At 51.8% G+C, this 10,910-nt stretch overlaps 1 non-coding gene across 1 annotated transcript; it reads left to right on the top strand.

Annotated features, from left to right (window-relative positions):
* The first annotated feature begins 6,925 nt into the window (after nucleotides 1-6,925).
* On the top strand, nucleotides 6,926-7,007 carry trnas-gcu (transfer RNA serine (anticodon GCU)). Its single transcript has one exon. It is a non-coding gene; the product is annotated as a tRNA-Ser (tRNA).
* Nucleotides 7,008-10,910: the final 3,903 nt, after the last annotated feature.

Genomic DNA, 10,910 nt, shown 5'->3' with positions numbered 1-10,910 from the left:
TCTGCATGGTGACGGACGCTCACTGCCGTTAACACAGTCTTAACATCGCCCTACAGTTACTGGACTCAAATTCACTTAGACCATCTCCGACATCTCGCTACCGTTTCTGGATCTCACCGTCTCCATTAAGGGCTACCGTTTCTGGGTCTCACCGTCTCCATTAAAGGAGACAGGCTATTGACGGAATCTACTACAAATCTAGTGACTCCCATAGCTATCTAGACTAAACTTCTTCCCGCCCTCCTTCCTGTTAAAACTCTATCTGCAACTCCCAATTCTTCCGTCCACGCCGCATCTGCGCCCAGGATTAGGTTATTCATACTAGACCATCGGTGATGTCCTCATTCTTTAGGAAACGTAGGTTCCCCTCTTCCATTATGAATGAGGCTCCCAGTGGGGTCTCCTCGATATCCCGCAGCTCCGCTCTTGCTCCCCCTCCTCCTATTCGCAAGACGGTCAGAGTTCCCCTTATCCACACCTTCCACCCCATCAGTCGTCGCATACAGCATATCATCCTCCAAAACTTTCGCACGTGCAACGGGATCCCACTCCTGGCCACATATTTCCTTCTCCATACCTTTCTGGTATCCGCAGAGACCGCGACTGCCTGATCAACTCGTCCCTTCTCGTCCCTTCTCACCCAAACCACCACCTCCCCAGGTACTTTTCCCCTGCAACCGCAGGAGTTGCAACACCTGTCCCTTTACCTTCCCCTCGACTCCATCCAACGACCCCGACAGTACTTTCAGGTGAGGCAGAGGTTAACTTGCACCTCCTCCAACCTCATCTTCACACGATCTTCACTGCACGAAATTTCAGAAGGAGTTGGAAAAATCGTTTACAAAAGGCTTACGAACGTTTCTTTTTTTTAATGTGAGGAGAATAGCAGCAGACCGAAACAAAACAGATCTGTCGAGCAAGCTGGCAGTTTATGGATAGGTGCTTGTCGACAACAGTTGGGCAAATCGATGCACTTTAACTCAAAGCAAGTATAGGTTTATTGTGCACCAAAGTTCGCAGACTAGTTGTATCGTTGTAGAAAAGTTGGCCTCAGCCCCTCAATTTCATCGCGAACGTACGACTTGCAAATTGAGCTCCGAATCTCATCTGGCTTTAAAGGTTCATACACTGAAGGAAGCAGGTAGAAATATACAACATCGTTCCCACCGCACATTCACTGTTAATATTGGAGATTCTATGTCAGACCTTCTATATTTCAATTGATCGAATATTTTTTTTCTTTGGAACTGATGACAAAATATAGACGAACAAAACAGAGAGTAAAGACTCAATTTTCCTCGTTTGCTGTGGGAGCAGATACAAAATTAATGGCTACCCCGCAGTTTCTCGCCGCCTTTCACACACCCAGAGAAAACTGGGTTCGTCAAATTACTCCTGATAATCTAAAGAATGACGTCCTGGAATGTTTCCGTAATGATGCAGCTCGTGAACAGAATCTTTAGTTGCCCTAGTCGACCGACAAGTATTGCTCCAGTTGCAAACTGTCCTCACGGAAAGAGTGACTGTGATAGTGTAAAGAGACGTCCTTTGCACACAGAGTCTTTTACTGGATATTGTTTATTAATTTCACTACACACATGTTATGCCCTAGCTGTCCGTGGTCATCACTGGAACTAGAGAGCGAGCTGGAGGTGGGGAAGCTACAATTATACAAGAGACAATGGGGAGTGGTTAGTAGTGGTGAGGTCACTATGTTAAAGGAACATGCACTGATCTACATCCTTCCTCTTGGAAACAAAAGTGACCACGGCTCATGCGCTAGGCTCAAACTACAAGCAGGGAGCAGATAGAATGCAGCACAACACAGACTACTCGTACACACCGTACCGGACAGGCGGCCTGACCACTCTCCCAGAGCGGGTGCGCAACCCACCATCCCCTCCGGTCGAAGGAACAGCATGGACGGGTGCGGGTACAGAGGCTGGGGAACCAGGGGAAGGAGGAGGACTGGGAAGCGATACACGCGCAGGCGAGGGAGGGGAAGGGGGCTGGGGCGACTGCGGATGTACCGGAGCAGGAGGCACATCAGGCACCGGGGACTGGACGGGAGGTGAATACGGGACCGCGGGAGGCGGTGCAGGCTCGTTTACCAGCATCAGGTGCTGGCGGGTACGACGATACACGGTGCCCTCGTAGTTGACCAGGTACGACCGTGGAGAGTCAGCATTGCCGACGACCACGGCCAGCCGGTGGTGACCGGAGGTGGACTCCATCCGGACAACCTGGCCAGCGAACAGAGGTGGAAGGGGACGGGACGATTTGTCAAAGGAGCGCTTCTGAATGAGCTGCTTTTCGGTGAAGCGCTCCCTGACAGCGGTAGGGCTCCGAGCCGTGGGTTGCAGGGATTGCTGGGAGACGGGGATAGGGGGTCTAGTGGTGCGGGACATGAGGCGCTGGGCAGGGGAACCGAGCGCGGGGTCCCGGGAGATGTTGCGGAGGTTGAGGAGGGCAAGGTACAAGTCCGAACTGTCAAGCCGGCAACGTTCCATCAGTTCCTTAGCGCTGCGGACAGCGCGCTCTGCAAGTCCATTGCTTTGCGGGTACTCGGGGCTGCTGGTGATGTGGCGAAAGTTCCACCGGGTGGCGAAAGCAGCAAACTCCGCGCTGGTAAACTGGCTGCCGTTGTCGGACTGGAGGGATGCCGGGGAACCAAAGGTAGAGAAGTGGCGGCGAAGCTTCCCGATGACGGCAGCAGACGTGAGGGACGGCAGCAGGTCCACCTCGAACCAGCTGGAGTAGGAGTCCACCAGGACCAGGTAGTGTTTGCCACGCCACTCGAAAATATCGGCGGCAACAGCCATCCACGGCAACTCGGGAGCTGGCTGCTGCAGGAGAGGCTGGCGCTGCTGATGAGGTAATAGGCTGTTGCAGTCAGCGCAGGCGGAGACCCTGTCCCGGATGTCCTTGACCATGCCAGGCCAGTAAAACTGTGCTTGGGCCTGGGATAACGTGGCCTCCACCCCTGGGTGTCCGTTGTGGGCAGTCTGGAAGTAGTGATCTCGCAGCGCAGCCGGCACCACAACCTTGTGACCCTTCACCACCACGCCCGCGTGCAGCACCAGTTCATCCCGAACCAGGAAGTAGGGCACGGCACCAGCCGGCAGGGAAGACCGTCGTTCAGGCCAGCCACGGCGGATGACGCCCTCAAGCTGTTGAAGGTTCGGATCAGCGGCAGTGTGTGTGACCAGTGACTGCATCTGCCAAGATGGAACGATGTTGACGTTCAACACCATCAGGTCAGCCGATTCGTACGGATGGCGGGAAGTGGAAGGTAGTGGGGCACGGGACAAAGTGTCTGCCACGAACATCTCCTTGCCTTTGCGGTACACGATTTTGAATGTGAAACGCTGCAGCTGCAGCATCATTCGCTGCAAGCGGGACGAGGCTGCGTGGATGGGCTTGTTTAAAATAGAGACCAGCGGCTGGTGGTCAGTTTCGATGGTGAAAGTTTTTCCAAGAACGTAGTCTCTGAATTTGGAGCACGCGAACACCACGGCAAGGAGCTCCTTTTCTATCTGGGCGTAGCGCTGTTCAGCAGGGGTCATTGTGCGAGAGGCATAGGAGACGGGCAGCTGTCGGTCGTCGTAGAGCTGCAGGCAGGCAGCACCAAGGCCGAACCGAGATGCATCGCAGGTGAGGACGATTGGCCTGTTCAGGTCGAAGAACTGCAAAGTGGGGGTCCGTGCGAGTCTGGACCTCAGGGCCACGAAGGCCGATTGGTGGTGCGGGAGCCAGACCCAGGCATTGTCCTTCTTGGTCAGCTCCCTCAGGGGGGCACTCAGTTCGCTGAGGTCGGGTATGAACTTACCCAAGTAGTTGACCATGCCCAGGAAGCGCTGCAGGCCGGGCACGTCAGTGGGAGCGGGCATTTTGGTGATCGCCGCCGTCTTCTCGGGGTCTGGCTTCAGGCCCCCCGCCGTGAAAACGTGGCCGACGTAGGTGACTTCCTCAACGCGGAACCGACACTTCCTTCGATTAAGCTTGAGATTGATCTCACGAGCCTTGTCCAGGACTTGGCGGAGGTGTCGGTCATGCTCAGCGACGTCCCTCCCGTACACCAGGATGTCATCCACAATGATGGCGCACGGCAACCCAGCAAACAGCTGCTCCATCGTACGCTGAAAAACCTCGCTTGCCGAGTTGATCCCAAAAGGCATGCGGAGGAAACGGAACCTGCCGAACGGTGTGCTGAAGGTGGTCAGGAAGGAGGAACGTGCATCCAGCGGGATCTGCCAAAAGGAGCTCTTGGCATCCAGGACCGAGAAAACTGTGGCTGGACCGACCTGTGCCGCGACGTCCTCCACCGTCCGCATGGGGTAGTGCGGGCGTTTAATAGCCAGGTTCAGGTCCTTGGGGTTGATGCAGATCCTGATCTCGCTCGCGTCCTTCTTGGCAGCGACCACCATGGTGGAGACCCACTGGGTGGGGGCACTCACCTCCTTGAGGATGCCCATGTCCACCATGCCACGTAGTGTGGACTCCACGCGGCCCTTCATGGCAAAAGACACACGGTGGGCCGGTCTGACCACTGGGTCGACCCCCGGGTCCACAACGATCTTGTAGGCACAGGGCAGCTTCCCCAGGACGTCATCAAATCGGTCAGGGTACTCGATCAGGGGGTCCATGGGGGCCTGCACCAGGTGGATGTCGCGGTGGAATGAGACCAAACCAAAGTCCTGGCATGCACGGGCGCCCAGCAGGGTGACGTTGTCAGATGCTAGCAGGAGGAACGTGAGGGGCCGAGAGGTCTCCAGAACAGTACAGATAACCGTTGCCTTTCCCACGGCAATCAGGACGCCTCCCCCATAGGCATGGAGGCGGGAGTTGTCAGGAGTAACCCTCTCCCCCGAGCTTATCTGCTCGAAGAGGCCCACAGACATAACATTTGCAAAAGCCCCAGTATCGACCTTGGCAGGGAAGGAGTGTCCATTGACTGTAACATGCACGGATGGATCCGTTATCAATGCAGGTGCACCCAAAAGCGAAAACAGCATAGAGTCTCCATGGGAGGAAGTCGTATCTGAGCCATGGAGTTCCTCATGTTGGTACCGGGAACCGGTTGCGCTATCATCGGTCGCAAGGTTGTTTAGACTCCCTCTAGGAGCAGGGACAGGTCTCCCACGAGAACGACAAGCTGCAGAAAAATGGTTCTGCCTCCCGCAGGAATTACAAGTTTTGCCCTGCGCTGGGCAAACGTTATACCTGTGTGACGAGAAGTTGCAGTTTGGGCATCTGCGAGGGGTGACCATAGTGGGCGCGGAGGGGGTGACCCTGGTCTGCGGGTCATTCAATCGCCGGCGGCCGGTGAAATTTATGTCCTGGGGCGCCGGCCGAGATACTGAGCCAACAGCAGAGGCCATGCGTGCGGCATGTATGGCGTCCGTTAGCGACAGGTCAGGCTTCATCAGGAGCTCATCCCGCAGCTTAGAGTTTAGGAGACCGTTGACCAGGACGTCCCTGATCATCTCGTCGGGTGTAATCGTTTGAAGGCGGCACCGCCGAGCCATATGTCTTAAGGATGCAATGAAGGCGTCAACGTGCTCCCCTGGAGTCTGACGCCGCGAGAAAAAGTTGAAACGTTCGATAATGTTATTGGTGGGTATATCGCACAGGGCAGTGAACTTAGCCATGAGACATACCGGGTCGTTGCGGTCCTCCGGAGGGACGAATTCGAACGACGCATAGCGTTCCATTGCCTCCGGACCAGCCAGGTGGAGGAGCAGGTGAGCTTTTATCGCAGCAGTTGCATCAGGATGGGCAATCGCTATATAGTGCTCGTAGTCCCGCTGGAAGACAGTCCAGCGGTGCACTATGTCCTCATCAAAAACAAGCGTGTCCGGACGACGACACGAGGGAGCCATGGCAAAGTGGAAGGATGGGACACAACTGGGACGAACAAATGCTAAAAATAAAAACCCGATAAACAGGAGACGCAAGTCTACCGCTCTGACACCATGTAAAGAGACGTCCTTTGCACACAGAGTCTTTTACTGGATATTGTTTATTAATTTCACTACACACATGTTATGCCCTAGCTGTCCGTGGTCATCACTGGAACTAGAGAGCGAGCTGGAGGTGGGGAAGCTACAATTATACAAGAGACAATGGGGAGTGGTTAGTAGTGGTGAGGTCACTATGTTAAAGGAACATGCACTGATCTACAGATAGGATGACCGATTTCGTTCAGACTGGATCCATCAAGTCCGATCTAAGAAATGGAAACTGTTAATAAACGAGTTGTGGTTTGGTTTAGTTTAGTTTAGTTTAGTTTAGAGATACAACGTGGAAACAGGCCCTTCGGCCCGCCGAGTCCGCGCCGACCAGCGATTCCCGCACATTAACACAAGCGTACAAACACGAAGGACAATTTACACATACCAAGTGTACAAACCCAAGCCAATTAACCTACAAACCTGTACGTCTTTGGAGTGTGGGAGGAAACCGCAGATCTAGGGGAAAACCCACGCGGTCACGGGGAGAACGTACAAACTCCAAACAGTCAGCACCCGTAGCCCAACCCGGGTCTCCGGCGCTGCATGCGCTGTAACGCAGCAACTCTACCGTTGCGCCACTACGCTCTACCTCTACCGTTGCGCCACCCTGCCGCCGTTATGCTGGATGGGTAAGATATATTACAACACACGACGACATTCGTGCAAGCATCTGTATTTCGACAAGCAATTTGAATCTTGCAAAAATACATACTTTCCACCAAAACACAAAAGCACCTTGAATGCGTCAGAAACAAAACAATAAACCTCGGGATGAGACCATTTTAGAATTTTGCCAAAGATGACCAAGATACTGCAATTGGAAAGCGAAGACAGAACATAAAATTAAAAGTGGGAAGGATGAAAGCAGTTTTGTAAGAGCTGAAAAGCAATTAAAAACTCGCTCGAAACCAGACGAGGTGGCCGAGAGGTTAAGGCGATGGACTGCTAATCCATTGTGCTTTGCACGCGTGGGTTCGAATCCCATCCTCGTCGTGGACCGTCGTTACATTCGGCACAGCTACATTGTTTTGTTTACATTATTTCGATATATCAACTGCTCTCATCTAACGCAATGTCGCACTAATCATCCTTCTTTGTGTTTCCTGAAAGCATCAGATAACCATTGGAACTTCCGACCACATTTGGAGTAAGAATAGAATTAAGGTAGGAAGGGCGGCGCCTAACGGCTGCGGCTCGCTGGCAGTCTGTTCGTCTTTTTTCCTTTTTTTGTTGTTGTGTGTCGGTGTTGGGATGGTTTTTGTTTTTGTTTTTTGGCTGTGTATGTGTGGGGGGTGTGTGGGTGTGGAGTGTGGGGGGGGGGGGGGGGGGGTGGGGTGGTGGAAACCTTTCTTTTTTAGGTCTCTTCCTCGCGGCGCGGGGCGCGGCTCGGCCGCGGGGCCTTCCATCGCCCGGGGGGGCCTTCCATCGCCCGGTGCTGCTCGGCCGCTGGACTTAATAAAGCCCGGCGCTGCTCGGCCGCGGGACTTTACATCACTGGTGCGGCTCGGCCGCGGGGCCTTCCATCGCCCGGCGCGGCTCGGCCGCGGGACCTAACATCGCACCCATTCAGAACTCGTGGACTTCATCAACCTTATCACCAATTTTCAACCTGCACTCAAATTTACTTGGACTAAATCCGACGCCTACCTCCCCTAATTTGATCTCACAGTCTCCATCACAGGAAAGAGCTATTGACTGACATCTATTACAAACCCACTGACTCCGACAACTATCTCGTCGAAACTTCTTCCCAACCTATTTCCTGCAAAGACTGTCCCCTACTCCCAATTCTCCCGTCTACGCCGCAGCTGCGCTCAAAACGAAGTGTTTCGTACTAGAACATCCTAGATGTCCTCATTCTTTAGGGAACGGAGGTCCCCTCTCCAATTATATATGTAGCCCTCACTCGTGTCTCCTTGCTCCCGCAGTTCCGCCCTTGCTCTCCCTTCCCTTAGTCGCAACAGGGAAAGACAGGGACCCCGAGTCCTTTACCTTTCACCGCATCAGATGTCGCAAAAAAATATAACCCTCTGAAATTTCCGCCACCTTCAACGGGATCCCACGACTAGCCACATTTTCCCACATCCATCCCTTTCTGCCTTCCGCAGAGACCGCTCTTTCCGCAACTCCCTGCTTAACTCATCCCTTCCAACCCAAACAACCCCGTCCCCAGTTACATTCCCCTGCAGCTGCAGAAGATGAACTGCACTTGTCACTTTACTCATCAGGAGGTTCACATGCACCTCCTTCAACCTCATCTACTGTATCCGTTGTTCAAGATTTAGACTCTTATGCATTGGCGAGAGCAAACGCACACTGTGCCATAGTTTCAAGACACTTCCAGTAACTGGTCCAATTTCCTCCGTTCTACTGTCTTTCTCCTCGGTAAATGCAGAGGAGAAATATTCATTTAGTACCTTGCCCATGTCCCTTGGCTTCACAAAGAGCTTGCTGCTTTGATTCCTGAGACGTCCCACTCTCTATCTAGTTACCCTTTTCCTCCTTATGTATTTATAAAATCTTTTGGGATAGTCCTTAATTCTATCGGCAGAGCAATCTCCCGGCCCCTTTTAGCCCTTCTGGTTTCCTTTTTTAGTTTACTCCTTAGTTCCCGAAACTCATCCAGGGATGCATTTGATCCCAGCTGCTTATTAATGTCCCAGTCATCCTTCTTGTTTTTGACTAATGTCTCAATTTCCCTCGTCAGCCAAGATCCTTACGTTTGCCTGCTTTGCCCTTCACTCTAACGGGGACGTACACATCCTGAGCTTTCTTCAGTACACATTTAAAAACATCCTATTTGGCCGATGTTCCTTTCCCCTTAAATATCCTGATTATGATTATGATTATGATTATGATTATGATTATGATTATGATTATGATTATGATTATGATTATGATTATGATTATGATTATGATTATGATTATGATTATGATTATGATTATGATTATGATTATGATTATGATTATGATTATGATTATGATTATGATTATGATTATGATTATGATTATGATTATGATTGTTACAGCTATGGCGATATTCTCGGGAGTGAATGAGTTCCGGAACCTTCCTGCAGGCCACGCAGTATCAGAGGAAAAATAATTGGAGCTAATGGAGAAAGGAAATAGAATGCAGCATGTTAGTGCATGTGACAACGACATACTGCCTGCATTTATTTTTCACATTGACCCTAGTGCTACTCCAGTTTTCTATTATTATCCGTTTGCAATTTCCTCCCATTTATCGATTTGATGTAGGTACGGAAAAATAATTTAGTTTTGGTCTGAGCAGAACGGTATGGAAAACGATTTGTTGAGCTAAAACTACTTTTTGCAGTTAAGCGAGTGGTTACTGTGTGGAATTTGGAGCACGCTGCATTAGTCTCATAAGGCCCTGGTATGGAATAGACTGGAAAACGGTGCCCCTTTCCTCGCCGTGGCCATGCCGTGATTTCATGATTTTATCTCGAACGGTAGATCCGCAAATGAAAAGATTTAAACGCCACGTAACTTGATTCACCAAGCGCAGTTAAAGAATGTCTGCTTAGTTGTCCTGAAGAATGCATGAGAATACAGGTGAACGCGCGATGTTCTATGGGGGAACATCTGGTGGCTAAACTTCATCGTTCTAAGAGAGAGAAAATACAGCAGCAATCATTATAATACAGCAGCAAATGCCCCAAGGTAGCCCGCAGTGGCGTAATTCATGAACTTTGTTTGAACTAATATGTGACCTCAGCATGTAAATGTTCTCCATGGCTTTTGGTGACATTCAGAACCCAGAGAATATTGGACCCAGCACACCTTGGAAGTACGAAAATAAAACCTTCAAGATGCTCCTCTGATATAGTTGTATCCATTAGGAAAGATATTCCGGGGAGAGGGGGCTGGAGGGGTGGGGGCGGGGGGCAACAAATATAAACCAATAAAATATAAACCCACTGACTCGCACAGCTTATAAACCAACTGACTCGCACAGCTTATAAACCCACTGACTCGCACAGCTATAAACCCACTAACTCGCACAGCTATCTGGACTACACTTCTTCCCACCCAGTCCCCTGCAAAAAGTCTATCCCCTACTCCCAATTCCTCCGTCTACGCCGCATCTGCGCCCGGGATAAGGTGTTTCACACTAGGGCTTCCGAGATGTCCTCGTTCTTCAGAAAACGGGGCTTCCCCTGCTCCATTATAGATGAGGCTCTCACTAGGGTCTCTTCTACATCCCGCAGCACCGCTCTTGCTCCCCCTCCCCCCACTCGCAACAAGGACAGAATCCCCCTCGTTCTCACCTTCCACCCCACCAGCCAGCGGATTCAACATATCATCCACCAACATTTCCGTCACCTACAACGGGACCCCACCACTGGCCATATCTTCCCATCCCCTCCCCTCTCTGCGTTCCGCAGAGACCGTTCCCTCCGTAACTCCCTGGTCCACTCGTTCCTTCCTAACCAAACCACCCAACCCCGGGCACTTTCCCCTGCAACCGCACGAGATGCAACACCTGTCCCTTTACCTCCCCCCTCAACTCCATCCATGGACCGAAACAGTCTTTCCAGGTGAGACAAAGGTTCACCTGCACCTCCTCCAACGTCTTTCCAGGTGAGACAAAGGTTCACCTGCACCTCCTCCAACCTCATCTATTGCATCCGCTGTTCTAGATGTCAACTTATTTACATCAGCTAAACCAAGCGCAGGCTCGGCGATCGCTTCGCTGAACATCTGCGCTCGGTCCGCATTAACAAAACAGATCTCCCGGTGGCCGAGCACTTTAACTCTCCCTCCCATTCCCAGTCTGACCTTTCTGTCATGGGCCTCCTCCAGTGCCATAGTGAGGCCCACCGGAAATTGGAGGAGCAGCACCTCATATTTCGCCTGGGCAGTTTGCAGCCC

This window comes from Rhinoraja longicauda, chromosome 35 (assembly GCF_053455715.1).
Source record: "Rhinoraja longicauda isolate Sanriku21f chromosome 35, sRhiLon1.1, whole genome shotgun sequence".
Taxonomy (NCBI): Eukaryota; Metazoa; Chordata; class Chondrichthyes; order Rajiformes; family Arhynchobatidae; genus Rhinoraja; species Rhinoraja longicauda.
Note: the sequence above shows the minus strand (reverse complement) of the source record. Positions and strands in the feature narration are given on the sequence as shown.